The sequence below is a fragment of the Silene latifolia genome, chromosome Y (assembly GCF_048544455.1).
Source record: "Silene latifolia isolate original U9 population chromosome Y, ASM4854445v1, whole genome shotgun sequence".
NCBI classification, from domain to species: Eukaryota; Viridiplantae; Streptophyta; class Magnoliopsida; order Caryophyllales; family Caryophyllaceae; genus Silene; species Silene latifolia.
In genome coordinates this window covers 479,575,974-479,594,920 of record NC_133538.1, presented here as the reverse complement: position 1 = coordinate 479,594,920, position 18,947 = coordinate 479,575,974, and the positions used below count along the sequence as shown (strand labels likewise).

Genomic DNA, 18,947 nt, shown 5'->3' with positions numbered 1-18,947 from the left:
ACCCTTAGACACCGCTAGTTGCAATAGAAATCTCATCTCAATTCCCGTCCCTTGGGATCCGACCTTTACTTGCCTCTTTACTAATTGTAGAGTTATTTGTGAAGTTATAAATTGTGTTTTGGTCTAGGTGCTCTCAACGACAAGTACTGAAAACTAAACTCCACGAGGAAACACGACCAAAAATGGCGTCGTTGCCGGGGACGGTGTTAACCTGATTTAGATTTTCTTACATTGTTATTAGTTGTGTCTTTCTTTGCCTTGGGGAAGTAAAACTCCTCAAGGTTTGTTCTAATTATTTTCGAGTTGTTTGATATTTTGCATGTCTAGAAGATCACAAGGTGACTTGTTACCCTTTGATCACGAAATTAAAAGAACTTTGACAACCAATAAAAGACTTGCTAGGAGAACTTTGAGAGGTATTTCTGAGGTTGTAGATATTCAACCAAATACTATTGAGTTCATCAACCCTTTTGCAAGCGAGGGTGAGGAGAACCCAACACAAAATCAACCCACAATGCCTAAGTTTTCATAACATTCCGTACCCACCGAGGAGAACCTACCCAATGGTACTCCGACACCACAACATCTAACCGGAAATTTTATTGCCAAATCCGCATTTATCCAATTAGTCGAAAGAAGCCAATTTGGGGGGATGCCAAGTGAAGACCGTCACTCTCATATGGAGACTTTTTGTGACTATTGTGATGCGATTTCTCAAACCAGTGTAACTCAAGACCAAATTCGATGGGTCTTATTTCCTTTTTCTCTAATTGGCACCGCAAAACAATGGTTGAAAGGCCTTGATAAGGCTACTCTCGGAATTGATTCTTGGAAAAAGTTGGCTCTAGCTTTCTACAAAAAGTTCTATCCACCGGAAAAGACTAACATGCTAAGAGCTCAAATTACGGGCTTTAAGAAAAGGGATGAAGAATCTTTGTATGAAGCTTGGGAGCGATTCAAGGGAATTTGTCGTTCATGTCCTCATCATGGACTTAGCTAGTGGTTCTTGGTACAACAATTTTGGAATGGTCTTTATGAAGATTCAAGGAACATTCTCAACATGGGATCAAATGGAATGTTCACCGAAGTTGATGACAATCAAACTTGGAACAAAATTGAGGAAATGGCGGTCCATAACTCACAATATAATAGACCTGGCAAGGCTACTAGAGGAGGAAAGCATGAAGTGGACTCCATTACTCAATTGGGTGCTCAACTTAGTGCTCACATTGATACCATCAATTTGAAGTTTGAAAAAGCTTTGGCTAGACTTGAAGAAGCCTCAAAATCACCAAAGCATCATGTTAATGCCATGACGACATCTTCATCAATCCCAAGTGGGATATGTGAGAATTGTGGAACTTTGGGACATGACCAAAGTGAATGTAGGGGAACAAATGAACAAGTGAATGCTTTCCAAGCATACAAGAGTGGTACCCCTTATTCAAACTATTACAATGAAAGCACCAAATTCCATCCAAATCTCTCATACAAAAGCCAAAATGTTCAAAACCCTCAACCAACATACACCCCACCTCCCATGAGAAACCAAAATCAAAGACCCTTTTACAACCAAAACCAAGGTTACCAAAATCAAACTCCATAGAATCATTAAAATGACCAAGGTTTTGATGTTCAAAAAGTGGTCCTCCAAATGCAAAATAATCAACAAGAGTTTTTCACTCAAATGCAAAAGGATAGTCAAGCAAAGGAAATCACCATCAACAACATCCTAGCTCACACCAAAATGTTAGAAACCCAATTGACTCAACTAGCATCTTCAAGCTCACAAAGACAAAAGGGGCAATTACCACCTCAAAGTAATCCCCCAAGACATGAAATGGTTAGTGTCATTCACTTGAGAAGTGGTACTGCACCGAAGAAGCATGTTGAGGATGAAGTTGTGGAAGCTAGTGACAAAGAAGAAATTGTGCAAAACTCCAAGGATGGAGAACCCTCAAAAGAAGAAATTTCAAAGAAAAATGAAGACAAGGTCAAGGAGAAGGAGCTCATTGTGATTAGACTTCATTTTCCAAATCGTCAAGCCAAGCCCAAATTTGATGACCAACTTGGAAAATTTATGGAAATTGTGAAGAATTTGGAAGTCTCGATTCCTTTCACGGAATTAATCAATCACGTGCCGGCCTATGCAAAATACATGAAAGACATCCTCACAAAGAAGAAGTTGATCCGGAAGCTTGAGACTATCGCCTTCACTAAGGTGAGTAGTGCAATACTTCAAGGGAGTTCACCTCCAAAACTCAAAGATCCGGGAAGCTTCTCAATATCGTGTACCATTGGCGACACCACGATCAACAAAGCCTTATGTGATCTAGGGGCTAGTGTGAGTGTTATGCTGTACTCGGTGAGTAAAACGTTGGGGATGGGAGAGCTTAAATGCACCAATATCACACTCTAAATGGCCGACAGATCGACGAAGACACCATTAGGGATATGGGAAGATGTTCCCGTAAGAGTTGGGAAATTTTTCATCCCGGTGGACTTTGTCATTTTTGACATGGAAGAAGATTCCAACATCCCAATCATTCTAGGAAGACCTTTCTTACACACCGCGGGTGCGGTGATTGATGTGAAGCATAGAGAGCTCACTCTAGAAGTGGGAGATGAGAGCATAACTTTCAATCTTGACAAGACCATGAGAGCTCCCCGTTTGCATGAACCATGTTTTATGGTTGACCATTATAGCCGAAAGGATGATAGAAAGAAGTCGGAATTCCAATGGAAGAAGAAAATTGAAGATGCTCCATTCAAAGAGCAAGCGAATTGTAAAAAGAGAGCTTGAAAAGCTCACCAAAGTCAAGCAATGAAGAGGATGGCCTCATTGGCCAAGACAAGAAAGTGGGAGAGTTGTCTCTATCAACTCAAGAGATCTTTAGTGATCAAGTAGATGAAGTTTGTGGTCTTTGGGACGATGAGTTTAAAGGGATTTTCAATCCCTATATTGGTAATGCTATCGATCAAGACCGACATGAAGGACAACAAGGGCAAAGGTCTATTGAAGATCTTTATCATGATAATGAACAAGCTTTTGACTACTTTTTCAAGGTGTTGAGCAGCATCAACAACACCTTGGACATGCCCCCATGACATCTCACTAAGGATGATAGTTTTGTGGAGTCCTCCCTACACCACCATTTGTAAATATTTCTAACTCCCTAACTTGCATTTTAATTCTTACATTGCATTTTTGTCATTTTTGGATTTTTGTGCTTTGATCAAGATAATTATCATTTTTGAGAGAACTGAGGGAGGGACTAATGATTTAATTGATGTGTAGTTCTTTAGCTTAGTGTGGGGATAGCAATTGCCTAGGCTATTCATGCCTTAGTAGTGCCCCTACAATGAAGAACACGGGATTTGAAGAATGAAAAATGACAAGGGATGTGCAAGTGCACAGATGGAACTGAGTCCGGGTAAAACAGGGAGAATCCGAGAGTCTTCAAGGAAGATCCGCCCGTCTTCAGGCAATCCGGGCGTCTTTGTCAAAATCCGCCCGTCCATTTTGATCTGAAAATTTGAAATTCTGGGACTGTCGAAAAATCAGAGCGTCCTAGTAGAGAAGACGCTCGTCTTCAGAAATCTGCCCGTTTTGGAAGGAAAGACGCCCGTCTTTTTGCCAGTGTAAAACAAGAAAGCTCACTGTCTGAGAATCCGCCCGTCATCAGCAGAAGACGCTCGTCCTGCAGTCGATAAATCCGAGCGTTTTTGCTGAAAGACGCCCGTCTTTAGGCGAGAATCCTGAACCAAAAAAAGGCAGAATCCGAGCGTCCCGAAGGAAAGACGCTCGTCCTCCCCTGCAGTTTTTGAAATTTTCGGGTATTTTAAATACCCCATCCCACATTCATTTCTTCATTCCTTCATTCAAAACACTACCCATAAACCCATAAACCCCAAAACTCAAAACCCTCATCCTCTCCATCACCAAAACAAGATTTCCTCAACCAAATTCAACAAAATCAAATCCAAACTTCCTTTTAACAACAATTAATCACTCATCTTCCAACAAAAATCAAACCAAGCACCAACATCTTCAACCTTTGAGTCGATTTTTGAATTATAAAGGCAAAGCCTTTCATCTTAAAATCGATTTGGGTATACTTGGAAATTGAAGATTTTCACTCTTTTCTTGGTATAATCATCAATGGCAAGGACAAAGGGATCAACAAAGGCACCTAAGGCAAAGGCACTCTCAACAAGACAAAAATTTCTTCAAGCAAAGAAAGCCTCATTGGCTATGGTGGTAGCTAGTTCAAACTTGGAAGTTCAACAACAACAACCTCCCTTGGAAGCAACAACATCAACAACTCCGGAAATTGCTCAATTATCAAACTATCCGGAGGTAATTTTCATTTCTAACTCCCATAGGGATACATTTGCCAAGTATGCTAGAAAATCCTTTCTATCCACCAAATTCATATGTGAAGATGCCTGGAACAAATTGGGTGTCCTTGAACAAACGAAAGACTTCTTTGAAGCCATGGGGTTGGGAAAATTGTTTGCTACAAGAGAATTGACATACCCCTCCCTTACCTTAAAATTCTTGAGTTCTTTGAAAGTTACTAAGGTAGATACTAGAGAAAACATCGAGTTCCGCCTTACTAATGTGAGTAGGCACATCACCTTTGATGAATTGGGTAAAGCATTGGGTCTTAGTGATTCACCTAGTTATTACAAGAATCCCGAAAAGTATGACCCCGCTCCTCTTTGGGAGGCGATTTACGGGAGGAAATTTGAGAACTATCATGCTAGACGTGCTCTATTAGTCCACCATCCGGGCATTAGAGTGTGGCACAAGGTCATCGGGAATACTATCATTACAAGAAAAGACACTAACCACTTTACCAAGCTCGATTGTGTTCTACTTGAGTCGGCCTTAAATATTGGAAGGGAATTCACCAAGCCTTACAATTTTCTAAGGCTTTTGGTGGAAAGATGGCTAAATGTTGATTGTGGAAAGCAAGGCACCACTTTTATTGTAAATGGAGGTCTAGTCACTCTTTTGGCTAAGTACTTTGATCCGGATTTCAACAAGGATAGCAAGTATGTGGCGAAAAAGGGGGGTCATCTCATTGACATGGATGCCATGATTAACAAGTACAAGTGGGTCACTCATAACCCTCTTGACACCAAATATGGGTGGCTCACCAATGAGGCTAGATCTTTTACTTTGCCTTCCAAGATATGCCGTTTGAGTGTCCATCGGACCAACTACCTTCTTCTCCTCTCAAAAGAAGCCGAATACATCATCCGTCAACAAAGGGGTGAAATTGAACTGCCTTCCTCCTCCATTATCATACCACCCTATCCATTCAAGTATCAAGAGTTCAAACCCGAAGGTGTTAAAGCAAGAAATGACTACATGACTCTACTTATGCAAGAGATGCACAAACAAGCTCATAAGGATCGGGAAGATGCATACTTAGCCCAATATCCACCCCTCCTTCATTTAGCTAGGCAAGGACTACTTGATCCTTCATGTCCTTTGCCTAGTTGGGCGGATAGGGAAGTCTTCTTTTCAAGTGCATCTAGGGGTGAGATTCCGGGTGACGATGAGGTTGTCCGTGATGAGGTTGTTGATGAAAGCATTGATGAAGAGGTAAATGAAGAGGAAGAGGCTAATGAAGAAGAAGATGATGAAGGGAGTGAAGAGGTAAGTGGTGATGAGTCCACTTCTATTAAGGAAGATGATGATAATGATGATATGGTGGAAGACTAGCAAGCTTTGGAGGCTCCTACCCTCTTGAGGTTTGTCTACTTCTTTCTTTTATTTATTTATTTTATCTTGATCATGGTTGGAGAGTCCTAGCAATATATAGGATTAACACCTCGGCCCCATTGAGGTGTTCTTATTTCATTGTTCCGACTTTTGAAAATCCAAAATGACAAATTTAGTTGCATCTTGTGTGCATGAACTACCCCAACTTTAGGACATTAGAAATAATGTCTATCTCGGTTTGGGGAAGTACATGCATACGCAACGGAAGGTAATCTAAATTACGCTCTCCGTCATAAACAAAAACCCATGCATCATGTAGTGTAGATTAGTATAGCTTGCATTTAGTGTAGAATTCATGCATCATGTTTGCATGATTTCCCATCATTTTGGCCATTGAGGACAATGCCCATATTAAAGTGGGATGGGGAATTCTAACTTAACTTTTATTCGAAAACCCAAAAAAATTAAAAAAATTTCGAAAAACCATAAAAATTTGAAAAATTTGAAAATCCAAAAACAAGTTCATTTCTTTTGTAGTGTAGTCATGTATATATTATTGTATATATTGTGTTTCTTTTATCCTTGTTCACATTGATCGACTACGCCATAACCAAAACATGAGGATAATGAAGATCGCATGGTATGATCTTTCCAATCTCCTTTTTCCTATTTATGTTAATGACTATGTGGCTTTATTTTGATTGATGCGGTATAACAATGTGAACTTAGGACTTGCATTTAGTTTATATGTCATATTAGTTGGTAGAATCATTTGAATTAGGATGTTTATATGCTAGTTGCATCATGGCATGTAGTTTGCATAATAGAAAAATTTTGCGAAACCGTCTACTTCGGAAGCTTGACAAGTGTATATAGGCCCTAGTAGATGCTTTTTCTTCTTAAGACTTTGCTTGTTAGAATACTTGTAAAACACCCTAGGATGTGTCATGCTAGTATCCTTTGACCCATGGATTAAGGCCTAGTCAAGAGTACCTTGTGGTGTGATAACTCATTGGCTACCGTTTATTCCAACGTGACCCTTGAAACCATGCATCCATCCATCATCCATGTTCTACCACACTTTTGTCATCAAAGGAAATGGGCACAAAAAGGAAATTGATTTGAGTTCAATGAAATGAAAAGTGAAAGAAAGTTTGCAAATTGCATCAAATGAAAAGAGGAGCAAAAATAGACTCCTAAAGCTTCAAATATAAGGCACCCTCACTACATATGGGGTGACTTTGAAAATGTTCAAAAGAAATGCAAAGAAGAGTTGAAAGTTGTCAAGTGTTGAAATGCCAAAAATCAAAGAGAAATGGCACGAAAGTGTTCTCAAATGTTATATGCCACAAGAAATTGAAGGGAAAAACAAAAACAAAAGCAAACTCCCAAAGTGAAACTAAAATATCTATTAATCCCTTTATCCATCGTATCCATTTGTGTGCATGGTAGAGAGGGGACGACCCTTCTTCTTGTCTAGGCAAGAGGGGGAATTCCGCGAGCCTCCAGTGTTTCTAACACCATAGGGAGTCTACTCTTGAAAAAAGCATTTAACGATTGAGGACAAATGTACCCTAGCTTGACACAACTTGGAGGTGATTTATTGGTATCCTTCTAGGCTTAGTAGTTTGAAGAAATTGCATCTATGAAGGAATGTGTACCCTTGAATTGCTTCCCTTGTAGATAATTTCCGCCACTTAGATGAGAAAAGTGGCTATTCTTTTGTAGATGCATCCATTACTTGTTTTATGTGCTTAATGTCTGGATGTGTCGCCATTTTAGCAAGACCCACCTTGCCTTGAAAGAAGGCATCCTACCTCATGGTTGTCTTGTTGTGAGTTGAAAGGGGGAGTGAGACCCGCTAATTGTCTCATATCGGCTATGTTATTAGGTTAGTTTAAATAATGGTCCTAGTCTTTGTCACCTCTTTACTCGGGATGAGCAAAGGTTTGGTTTGGGGATATTTGATGTGACCATAATTAGAGCATATTTAGTCCCCGAATTAGCCTTGTTCCAATGCTTTTTAGTGCATATTTAGGTCATTTATTGTCTTTAGTTCTTTGTTTTGCATATTCTTTGAGGTTTTGTGTCCTTGGTAGGAAAGGAGTGCAAACCTTGCATTTTCATGGCAAAATGAGACTAAATTGATTGAATTCAATGACCAAGCATCAAGGAGAGACAAGATTAGAAGGCCTTTGTACATACTATAGTAGATGGGCAATGATGAGAAAATATCCTTGCATCCCCGAGGAAATCCTCAAGGATTTTATGAAGAAAAAGGAAGAAAAGAAGAAGGAACGAAACTGCCTGACAATCCGTGCGGATTGCCTAGAAGACGCCCGTCCACCACCCCTCAATCCGAGCGTCTTCCCCCACAAGACGCCCGAGCAGAACCTCCAGAAGACGCCCGTCTTCACCCTTTGGACGCCCGTCCAGGAGCTGCCAAATCCACCCGTCCCGTGCTAAAGACGCCCGGATTCCCAGACAGTCCCATTTCGTCTTCTACAAGCTTCAAGGAAGGATGCACATCTTTTGCTAGAGACCGGAGTCTCCCTAGAGACCGGAGTCTCCTTAGAGACCGGCGATTCCTCAATAAGGGACTTAATCGTCATTTAAGCCCTTAGTTAACCCTAATTCATGCACCTAATCCCCACTATAAATACCCCATTAGTCTAATTAGAAGAGCATGTTCTTCCTAGCCATCTTTAGAGTAGTTAATATCAATCAAATCTCTCTTTAATCTTGAAATCAACATTCAATCAAGTTTTAATACAAGTTTTATTTCCTTAATCTCTCTCTTGTTCATCCTTTATTTTGGGTAATCGAAGATTATTTGGGTTATTATTGGGAGATTGACAACCTTCCAATCAAGCATCAAGTACTTCTTTTATTCTTTGCTTTATTATTGGAATCATTAGTAGGTATAATTCTATTAATCCCTTTTTAATTATTGTTAATCACTTTCATTTATTCATCATGTTTCACTTTGTTAGTATGATTGACAACCTTGCTAGCATGTTCAACATGATAATGAGTGAGTAGTTTCCTTAGCTAGGGTTAATGGGTAATTAGGGGAAACCAACATGGGGAATGATTCATGCTTAAATTAATATGCTTTCATGTTTTATTTGCTTGCTTGTTTTGATCTCAACTCAGGCACATGTTATGTTTGATGAAATGTGAGCCTATGAATCCTTGCATTTTTTACCCATCGCCTATCTTTTCAATGAGACTTGTAAGACATAAACCAACTCGAGTCTCATTAGACCATGCATGTTGTTGAGTAGGGAAGATTAAGTCTACTTGTAGGTGTTGTACAATCTAATCGATTCGGCTCCGGGACCCAAACTTTCCTAGGATTGTAAGATATAACCCAACTCAATCCATTACAACTATAATTGCTTGCTCATAATTTGAGAACATGTTTGTATGATCAATTCCCATGATTCCCCTATGACCCCATGATACCCTAGTGCTTTTTATCAATTGTTTACAACCCTTTCATTTCATCTTGCTTATTTACTTTCAGTGCTATTTAGTTAAGTGACCTTCTACATCAACCCAAATTGTGACACCCCTAAGACACCACTAGTTTCAATAAAAATCTCATCTCAATTCCCGTCCCTTGGGATCCGACCTGTACTTGCCTCTTTACTAATTGTAGAGTTGTTTATGAAGTTATAAATTGTGTTTGATTGGATGTCTGACGACCAACTCTTGTCCTATCAGTGACCCCGCCATTGTTAATGAACTTGATCTCACTTTTATGGAGTCCTACTTGAAAATCCAAGGAAAGAGTGGTTATAAGTTCAATGCCCCATTAGTTCTACTTGAAAGATGGGCGCCATTTAGAAATGGGAATGATAGTGGGATGAAGCCCTTCCTTCGAAAAATACCGGGTCCTCCTTGCTCAATCTAAAAAGTGTAATTACTAGTTTAGCCCTTAGTTAACCCTAATGCATCCTCCCTAATTTCCACTATAAATACCCCATTAGTATAATTAGAGGAGCATGTTCTTCTTATCAATAATTAGTGTAGTTAATATCAATCAAATCTCTCTTTAGTTTTGTAATCAACAATTAATCAAGTTCTAATACAAGTTTTATTTCCTTAATCTCTCTTTTGTTCATCCTTTATTTTGGGTAATTGAAGATTATTTGGGTTATTATTGGGAGATTGACAACCTCTCAATCAAGCATTCAAGTACTTCTTTTATCTTTGCTTTATTATTGGAATCATTAGTAGGTATAATCTCTTAATCCCTTTTTAATTATTGTTAATTACTTTCATTTATTCATCATGTTTCATATTGTTGGTATGATTGACAACTTGCTAACATGATCAACATGATAATGAGTGAGTAGTCTCTTAGCTAGGGTTAATGGGTGATTAGGGGAAACCAACATGGGGAATGATTCATGCTTAAATTAATATGCTTTCATGTTTTATTTGCTTGCTTGTTTTGATCTCAACTCATGCACATGTTATATTTGATGAAATGCTAAGCCTATGAATCCTTGCATTTACTATCATCTTCTATCTTTTCAATGAGACTTGTAAGACATAACCCAACTCGAGTCTCATTAGACCATGCATGTTGTTGAGTAGGGAAGATTAAGTCGACTTGTAGGTGTTGTACAATCTAATCGTTCGGCTCCGGGACCCAAACTTTCCTAGGATTATAAGATATAAACCAACTCGATCCATCACAACAATAATTGCTTGCTTATAACTTGAGAATATGTTTGTATGATCAATTCCCATGAATCCTCTATAATCCCATGAAACGCTAGTGCCTTTTATCAATTGTTTACATCTCTTTTAATTCATCTTGCTTGTTTACTTTCATTGCTATTTAGTTTAGTGATCTTCTACTTCAAACCACAATTGTGACACCCTTAGACACCGCTAGTTGCAATAGAAATCTCATCTCAATTCCCGTCCCTTGGGATCCGACCATTACTTGCCTCTTTACTAATTGTAGAGTTGTTTGTGAAGTTATAAATTGTGTTTTGGTCTAGGTGCTCCTAACGACAAGTACTGAAAACTAAACCCCACGAGGGAACACGACCAACAGTATGTCCAGAAAGATCGTCGTACGCCGGAAAGTCAGTTATTGTACACAATAACATAGCTCTCAGATTGAAACTTTCCTTCTTATAACCATCAAACACTGGTACCCCTCTTTCCCACAAAATCTTCAGATCATCTAGAAATGGTTCCAAATACACATCTACGTCATTTCCAGGTTATCGAGGGCCAGATATCAACAAAGATAACATCAGATACTTCCATTTCATGCAAACCCGTGGGGGAAAATTATAGATGGCCAACACAACTAGCCAAGTATTGTGTTGGGTACTCATGTTTCCATGACGGTTCATTCCATTTGTGGAGAGCGCTAGACGCAAGTTCCTTGCTTCTATGGCGAAGTCAGGATATTTAGCGTCAAACTCTTTCCGTTGTTGACCATCCGCTGGGTGTCTTAAGTTTTCATCTTCAATCCTTCTATTATGATGCCAAGTCAATGATACGGTCGTTTTGTACCAAAAATAAATACCTAAGTTACTACTAACAGAAGTCAGCGGTAAGTAGGGTCGATCTCCACAGGGAGGCTAAGTTGCTATCTATTTGTTTAATTCGGTCATGTCGGTGTCACGAAATGGGGTTTTGAATTGATTGTGAACTAACTAAACTACTAAAACTAAAGGCAAGAGAAGGGAATAAAGGAAATTAAAAATAAGAGAAAGGAAGTATGCTAGAGTCGGTCTACCGTGGCACTATCGATCTTATACTATCGGGAATACTAAGGCGATTAGACTATTGATAAGAAGAGCTATGGTCGTCACCTTTCGGTCCTTAAACCGCCCTAGAGCGTAAACAGCTTAACTTTCGCCCTCACTGCAATACCCTATTGTAATTAAGCAAGCCTTCCCTTCCAATCTTTCGATCTAGGTCGGGGTTAACTAAATTTATGGTCTCCTGCATGCATTCATTCGACCGGATAACAATTAAATTACCTAATACAATTCCTATCGCAAGACTAATCTATATAAGTCAATTAAAACATCGCTACCACGACTTCCCTAATCCTAACATACTAGGGGAATTAGCTACGCATAATTAAAGGGAAACAAGAGTAATAGAAATAAGAACAATAAATAAACATTAAAAAGAAAGAGAAAAGGAGAGAAACAATTACTTTGAATTTTGATCCTAAAAGAAAGAGCAAAACAACAGTGTAAAGGTGACAGAGTATTAAGAGTAATTAGAGAGGTGAAGAGGGAGAGGGGTAACGTATGTTCTACCCTTTTTTATTTATAGCCTAAAAACATAAAACCTAATCTAAGCTTAACGTAAATTGAGGCCCAATAGCTTGTAATTGCTCGATCGAACAGTTAAGTCACTCGATCAAACAGTTCCTGCGTCTGTTTACTCGATCGACCAAAAGATAAAGCTCGATCGAACAGTTGGCCACTCGATCGAATAGTTCCTTCGTCTGTTTACTCGATCGACCAAAAGAAACTGCTCGATCGAGTGGTTCCTGGTTCCAGCTCGTGTTGGTCTTGTAATTTGGTCTTTGACTTGGCCTTTTAGCTCCCGAAACACCTTCACGCATCCCAAGACAGCTATATTTCCCGCTTCAAATTATCTCTTCCTCCAGATGCATGCAAAACGGACGGTAAATGACTTGATTTCACTACTTTCCGGTCTATTCCTGCAAATAAGACAAAATACACCAAAGTAGCATATTCGGAGCATTTCGTAGCATAAAACCACGATAAAAGCATAGAAATACGTGCATAAAGTAGGCTAAAAAGACTATATAAAATGCACGTATCAAATCTCCCCAAACCAAACCTTTACTCGTCCCCGAGTAAACTAAATGCAACTAAAGGAACGGAAAAAGATAACTCAGAGCTAGCTACAAATGCCCACTTAAGCCAATTTAATGCAAGCAAACTAACACTTATAGCTAAACAGTCAAATGCAAACAAGTTATAGGATGTTTATAATAAAGCTGAACCGTCGACCTTGCAAGACCTTTAAAATCGGACTCTCACGGGTCACTCTTCTGTCATGAAGCAAAGGGTAAGCATATATGTATAAGAGAGAAAGAGAAATAGTCGCTCACCTAGACTACGACCCACATAAACATGCATGCAACTAATATGATAGACAATTCTAACTACCGTACACACATTCCAACCAAACAAGGTCTGTCACACAGTAGGGGCTTACAAAGATATGGTAAAGTGAGGCAACGGGTAAGAAAAGGCAAAACATTTATGGGAATGTGGAGGTATAGGTGATCAAGCTAGTACCTAAACCAAACTGAACTTACTCCTCAAATGATGTAAGATAGATCATAGGAGCAGAAACCGTCAACGAAACAACATTTTTTCTCGAATTTTTTTTCTTATATTTTTTTCGGTTTCTTCTTCTTTTTCTTCGAATTTTTTTTTCTTCTTTTTTTTCAAATTCCTTTTTTTTTCAACTTCTCTTTTTTCTTCTTTTTCACGTCTTTTTTCATCATCCTCCTTTTCTTTATTATTGCCAACTCCGAATCAATATGATATGAGCCAAGATTTGATACAATAAACAGTATACCGCAGAACAATCTAAACTAGCTTGACAAGGCAGGCTAAATTTGGGATGTAGTTAAGGGTCAACAGGCAAATTTGGCTAATGTGGAGTTTGTGGGTAAAAATGAAAGAAAGGGAAAATGTAAGCACCTCCTTGCATGTGACACCAACCACTAACCCGAATGTATGAAGGCAAAAAGCAATTGAATTTCATATACGTGCAAATTGATGATACATGTTATGCAAGGAGTAACTACTCACAATCCTACATGAAACTAGTCATAAATGACACCAGTTTATAAGGCTCTAAATCTTACAAATTGTAAGTAGGTTGCCAAAATTTCAGGTCAAGTCTATTCGTTCAGCTAAATTAAACATTAACTCGTAGATTATACAATGAGACAAAGCTAAAAAGATAATAGTTCAATGCAAGGCTTAAGCAAAAAGACAATCGCAGTGCAATTTCATCATTGAAATCTACCGTTCCGACTCAACCTATATGCAAAAATAAACGTGAATTTTTTTTTTAAAAAAAATTTTGAACAATTTTTTTGAATTTTTATGGAATTTTAAATTTTTATGAAATAAATAACAATGCAAACAGAAAATTAAACGTGATAACAGAAATGCAAATAAAAACAATATGCAGACACAGATATGGATGCATAACCTCCCCAAACCAAACCGTACAATGCCCCCATTGTACCAAAACATGGAAAGGAAATGCAAACTGAAGGAGAAAGAGAGTAAATACGGAAAACTCACAAGATACGCGAAATAAGGGACCTCCCCAAACCGACCATGAAATGGGAGGTTGCTAAGGGCCCGGAAAACCGTCTCAGGAAGCTAATCCAAGTCAAAAGCGTGAAAGGGCATTCAAAAACTGCTCGATCGAAGAGAATTGCTGTCGATCGAGTAGTTCCTCATCTTGCAGGTGGTCGATCGAGTAGATTAATCACTCGATCGAGTGAATTCATCAGCAAAACTGCTCGATCGAGTAGAATGACTACTCGATCGAGTAATTCCCAGCGTGATCCTGCAAAACGCAATGAAAAACAGCCCACAAACTAACTAGACAAGCATTCTGAGATAGTTTATGGTACGAGGACCATTTATTACAACTGAAAGTAAATAAAAAGCAGAATAAAATCGCCGGGTTGCCTCCCGGGTAGCGCTAGCTTCAGTCAGGTCCCAGCTCGACCTCCTTTTTCTTCGAGCCTCTATAATTAATCACAATCAAAACAGCTCAAAGCGCGCAGCATTAAATCATAAACCTGCGCATGTGCTACAAAAAAGCATAAGTAGCCCCAAAGTGGAATAGCAAAATAGGAAATAAAAATGTTTAACTTTTTAAGTCGTACAAATTTCCTATGAGCGCTCCTAAATTTATCCACAAAATAAAGGAGCGCGGGAGCAATTGTCAATATATTAGGGTCCCGATTCAGATTAGCAATTTTGACATGACAAGTACGGTGAAAGGCAGTTAAGTTATACGTCCACATGGGAGGGGGTATAGCATTAAAACAATTAGCACGAGTCAAATGAGGTAGCTTACTTTGAAAATTAACAATAATAAAATTACCGCTAATTACCTCAGGTAGGTTGCTCTCAATGGAGTCATCGACAAAAGAATGTAATACCTCATCCGTGCTAGGAGCAAATACCGACTCAGCTGTCCTTTCGTCGCTCTCAGTGGAATTCGCCCCGTAAATCTCAGCCTCAAGCGCATCCAACTCGGCTTTGAATAGGGGAGACTCACCGTATCCATTGTCATCGTCAAAATCGTCATCTAAATCAAACCCACATGACGAATCATAGCTCCCAATGGCCAACTCAGTCGATCGAGCAGAATAATCACTCGATCGACCAACATCCTCCCGAATTCCACTCGATCGAGTGGAATTATCACTCGATCGAGCACTTTCTCCTGGCAAATCACTCGATCGACCTATATTAGTCACTCGATCGAGTGATTCCTCCTGTACAGGGCTGAAATCTTCGCGTGAGGCATTGAAATAAGATAGAAACTCGTCATCCGAGTCATAGAGGTCATCCTCAGCATTGGGTAACATGGTTTCCTCAGGGGAAAGACCGCTCTCGGAAGGTATACCTCTTCTTCTTGCATCTCACCGCTAATCGAGCAACTACAGACTCGAGCTCATCAACTCGCGAGTAGAATTGTCTATCATAATCTTGCTGAGCTTGCATTTGAGATGCAAGTGTCTCCAATAAAGATTTCAGCTCCGCAAATTCTTCTTCTTGTATATCAGGAGGATCTTGTTGCGGTGGCCATTGATAGGATGGATGTGGCGGCACAACTACAGCTGCTTGACTAACTTGACTACGCTGCCTGAACGCGTAAACTTCGTCATTCTCTTCCAAACAAAGAACTGCATTATGCCCAGCAGCACCACATCTCCCGCAGTAAATCACCGGCTGTTCCATGTAATGGGACATAGGTGATGGGTCAAAGGTACTCAAGCCTTCCCTTTGACGGTCTTTCACCTAGAACTGTCTAGGTAGTACCTGTAAGGCCTATCAAAACAGCACTCAAGGAAAAAGATTAAAACGGCCTCAAGAGAAAAATCCCCTGAGGCGAAAAACAGATAAAATTAAACAAATAAATAAATAGATTGCCTCCCCGGCAACGGCGCCAAAATTTGATACGGTCGTTTTGTACCAAAAATAAATACCTAAGTTACTACTAACAGAAGTCAGCGGTAAGTAGGGTCGATCTCCACATGGAGGCTAAGTTGCTATCTATCTGTTTAATTCGGTCAGTCAGTGTGTCACAGAAATGGGGGTTTTGAATTGATTGTGAACTAACTAAACTACTGAAACTAAAGGCAAGAGAAGGGAATAAAGGAAATTAAAAATAAGAGAAAGGAAGTATGCTAGGAGTCGGTCTACCGTGGCAGCTATCAGATCTTATACTATCGAGAATACTAAGGCGATTAGACTATTGATAAGAAGAGCTATGGTCGTCACCTTTCGGTCCTTAAACCGCCCTAGAGCGTAAACAGCTTAACTTTCGCCCTCACTGCAATACCCTATTGTAATTAAGCAAGCCTTCCCTTCCAATCTTTCGATCTAGGTCGGGGTTAACTAAATTTATGGTCTCCTGCATGCATTCATTCGACCGGATAACAATTAAATTACCTAATACAATTCCTATCGCAAGACTAATCTATATAAGTCAATTAAAACATCGCTACCACGACTTCCCTAATCCTAACATACTAGGGGAATTAGCTACGCATAATTAAAGGGAAACAAGAGTAATAGAAATAAGAACAATAAATAAACATTAAAAAGAAAGAGAAAAGGGAGAGAAACAATTACTGAATTTTGATCCGGAAAAGAAAGAGCAAAACAACAGTGTAAAGGTGACAGAGTATTAAGAGTAATTAGAGAGGTGAAGAGGGAGAGGGGTAACGTATGTTCTACCCTTTTTTATTTATAGCCTAAAAACATAAAACCTAATCTAAGCTTAACGTAAATTGAGGCCCAATAGCTTATAATTGCTCGATCGAACAGTTAAGTCACTCGATCGAACAGTTCCTGCGTCTGTTTACTCCATCGACCAAAAGATAAAGCTCGATCGAACAGTTGGCCACTCGATCGAACAGTTGGCCACTCGATCGAACAGTTGTTCCTTCGTCTGTTTACTCGATCGACCAAAAGAAACTGCTCGATCGACTGTTTCCTGGTTCCAGCTCGTGTTGGTCTTGTAATTTGGTCTTTGACTTGGCCTTTTAGCTCCCGAAACACCTTCACGCATCCCAAGACAGCTATATTTCCCGCTCCAAATTATCTCTTCCTCCAGATGCATGCAAAACGGACGGTAAATGACTTGATTTCACAACTTTCCGGTCTATTCCTGCAAATAAGACAAAATACACCAATGTAGCATATTCGGAGCATTTCGTAGCATAAAACCACGATAAAAGCATAGAAATACGTGTATAAAGTAGGCTAAAAAGACTATATAAAATGCACGTATCAGTCAACATTCTTGCATTTTCTTCATTCAAATAAATCCTTATGAATCTTGGTATTATTGGAAAATACCACAACACCTCAGCGGGGATCCTTTCCTTAGTCTTATAACGCTATACACAGCAGCGTGGACAATATGATAATTTCTCATAATCTTTACGGTACAATATGCAGTCATTGGGACAAGCATGTATTTTCTCATATTCTATGCCCAATTCTCTAATCATTTTTTAGCCTCATATGTCCGACTCGGAAGAACATTACCGTCAGGAAGCATGTCACATAGCAAAGCTAGAAGATCCGTAAAACTCTTATCACTCCACCCATTTGCCCCCTTCAATTTATATAACTTTACCAGCGCGGACAATTTGGTATACTTCTTACAACCAGAAAATAAAGGCATTTCAGATTGACTCAACTTCTCAATTAAATCATCAGCATTTATTTCTCCATCACCGGTAGCTTCAAAATCATCGAATCCATCATCTTCAGCAAACTTCTCAGCTAAAACAACTCCAGGTGTAGGTGAACGATTGTTTACACATACATCATATCCCCCCATCCCCTATATCTAAACCAGCAGCTTTAGGTGTATGATTATTTACCTCTACATCAGATTCCCCATCCTCATCCTCTAATTCTCTATGAAAAATCCAACGCCTATAATCTCTACTGAAAATATTCTTTTCTAAGTGTATTTTGACATCTGGGATAGGCAAAACCCTAATATTACCACATCTATTACAAGGGTAGGGGATTGATGAGTGGAGATGAAAATTTTCACTAACGAAATTGTAAAATTCATCAATTCCATCATTATACATAGGATCACCAATTTCACCATCAATCATCCAAGTACGACCCATATATAAGCCAGCAGCTATGAAAATGAGATTACCTTTTTTAAGCTATAAAGATTAATGATGGCGACGATGGCAAAGGTGACTTATTCACCATCATTCATTCTATTATTAATACCTTTGAATTTTCATTTATTTTTAGAGTTGCATAATCTAAGAAGGTTCTTATAAGAACCGTTGTAATTGTGCATGCATGCATGAGGTGAATAATGGCCAAACAACCAATAATAATAGGGCATGCATTGGTAAACTAAAATCACAAACTTTTCAGTTTTCACAATGGATCTGTTTTACAACGGTTTTAAGAAACACCGTTGTTAATTGATGTAAGATGAGAACGGCTTTATAATAACCGTTGTTGATATATGTAATATGATAACGGCTTAACAAAGAACCGTTATCATTTTGTCTTATTATTATTATTATAACGGTTCCAATTCTTATTATCTTATTATGCCGTTTCCATTCTTTTTTATTATTATAAGTAGAAAGTTAGTCATTATAATATTTTATTTGGTGGATTGCCTTTGAGTGTAGGGAGTACCATACTAACGGAGGACACAAGAATTTTTCTGGTGATATTGTCTCTGAATTACAGAGGATGGGGTAACAAAAAACGTAACAAGTAAAATAAATAATTAAACGTTAATTCAAATAACTACCATAATCCAAATACAACTCATAATGTCAAATAATAATTAAAGACTTAATTAGACTCTGATGAAGTATTACGACAGTCTTCATGCCCAATTCCGGTATAGATCA

The 18,947-nt window shown here is 38.9% G+C and overlaps 1 non-coding gene across 1 annotated transcript; it reads right to left on the bottom strand.

The window, feature by feature from the left end:
- Positions 1–886: 886 nt before the first annotated feature.
- On the bottom strand, positions 887–993 carry LOC141634813 (small nucleolar RNA R71). Its single transcript, XR_012539534.1, has one exon. It is a non-coding gene; the product is annotated as a small nucleolar RNA R71 (small nucleolar RNA).
- Positions 994–18,947: the final 17,954 nt, after the last annotated feature.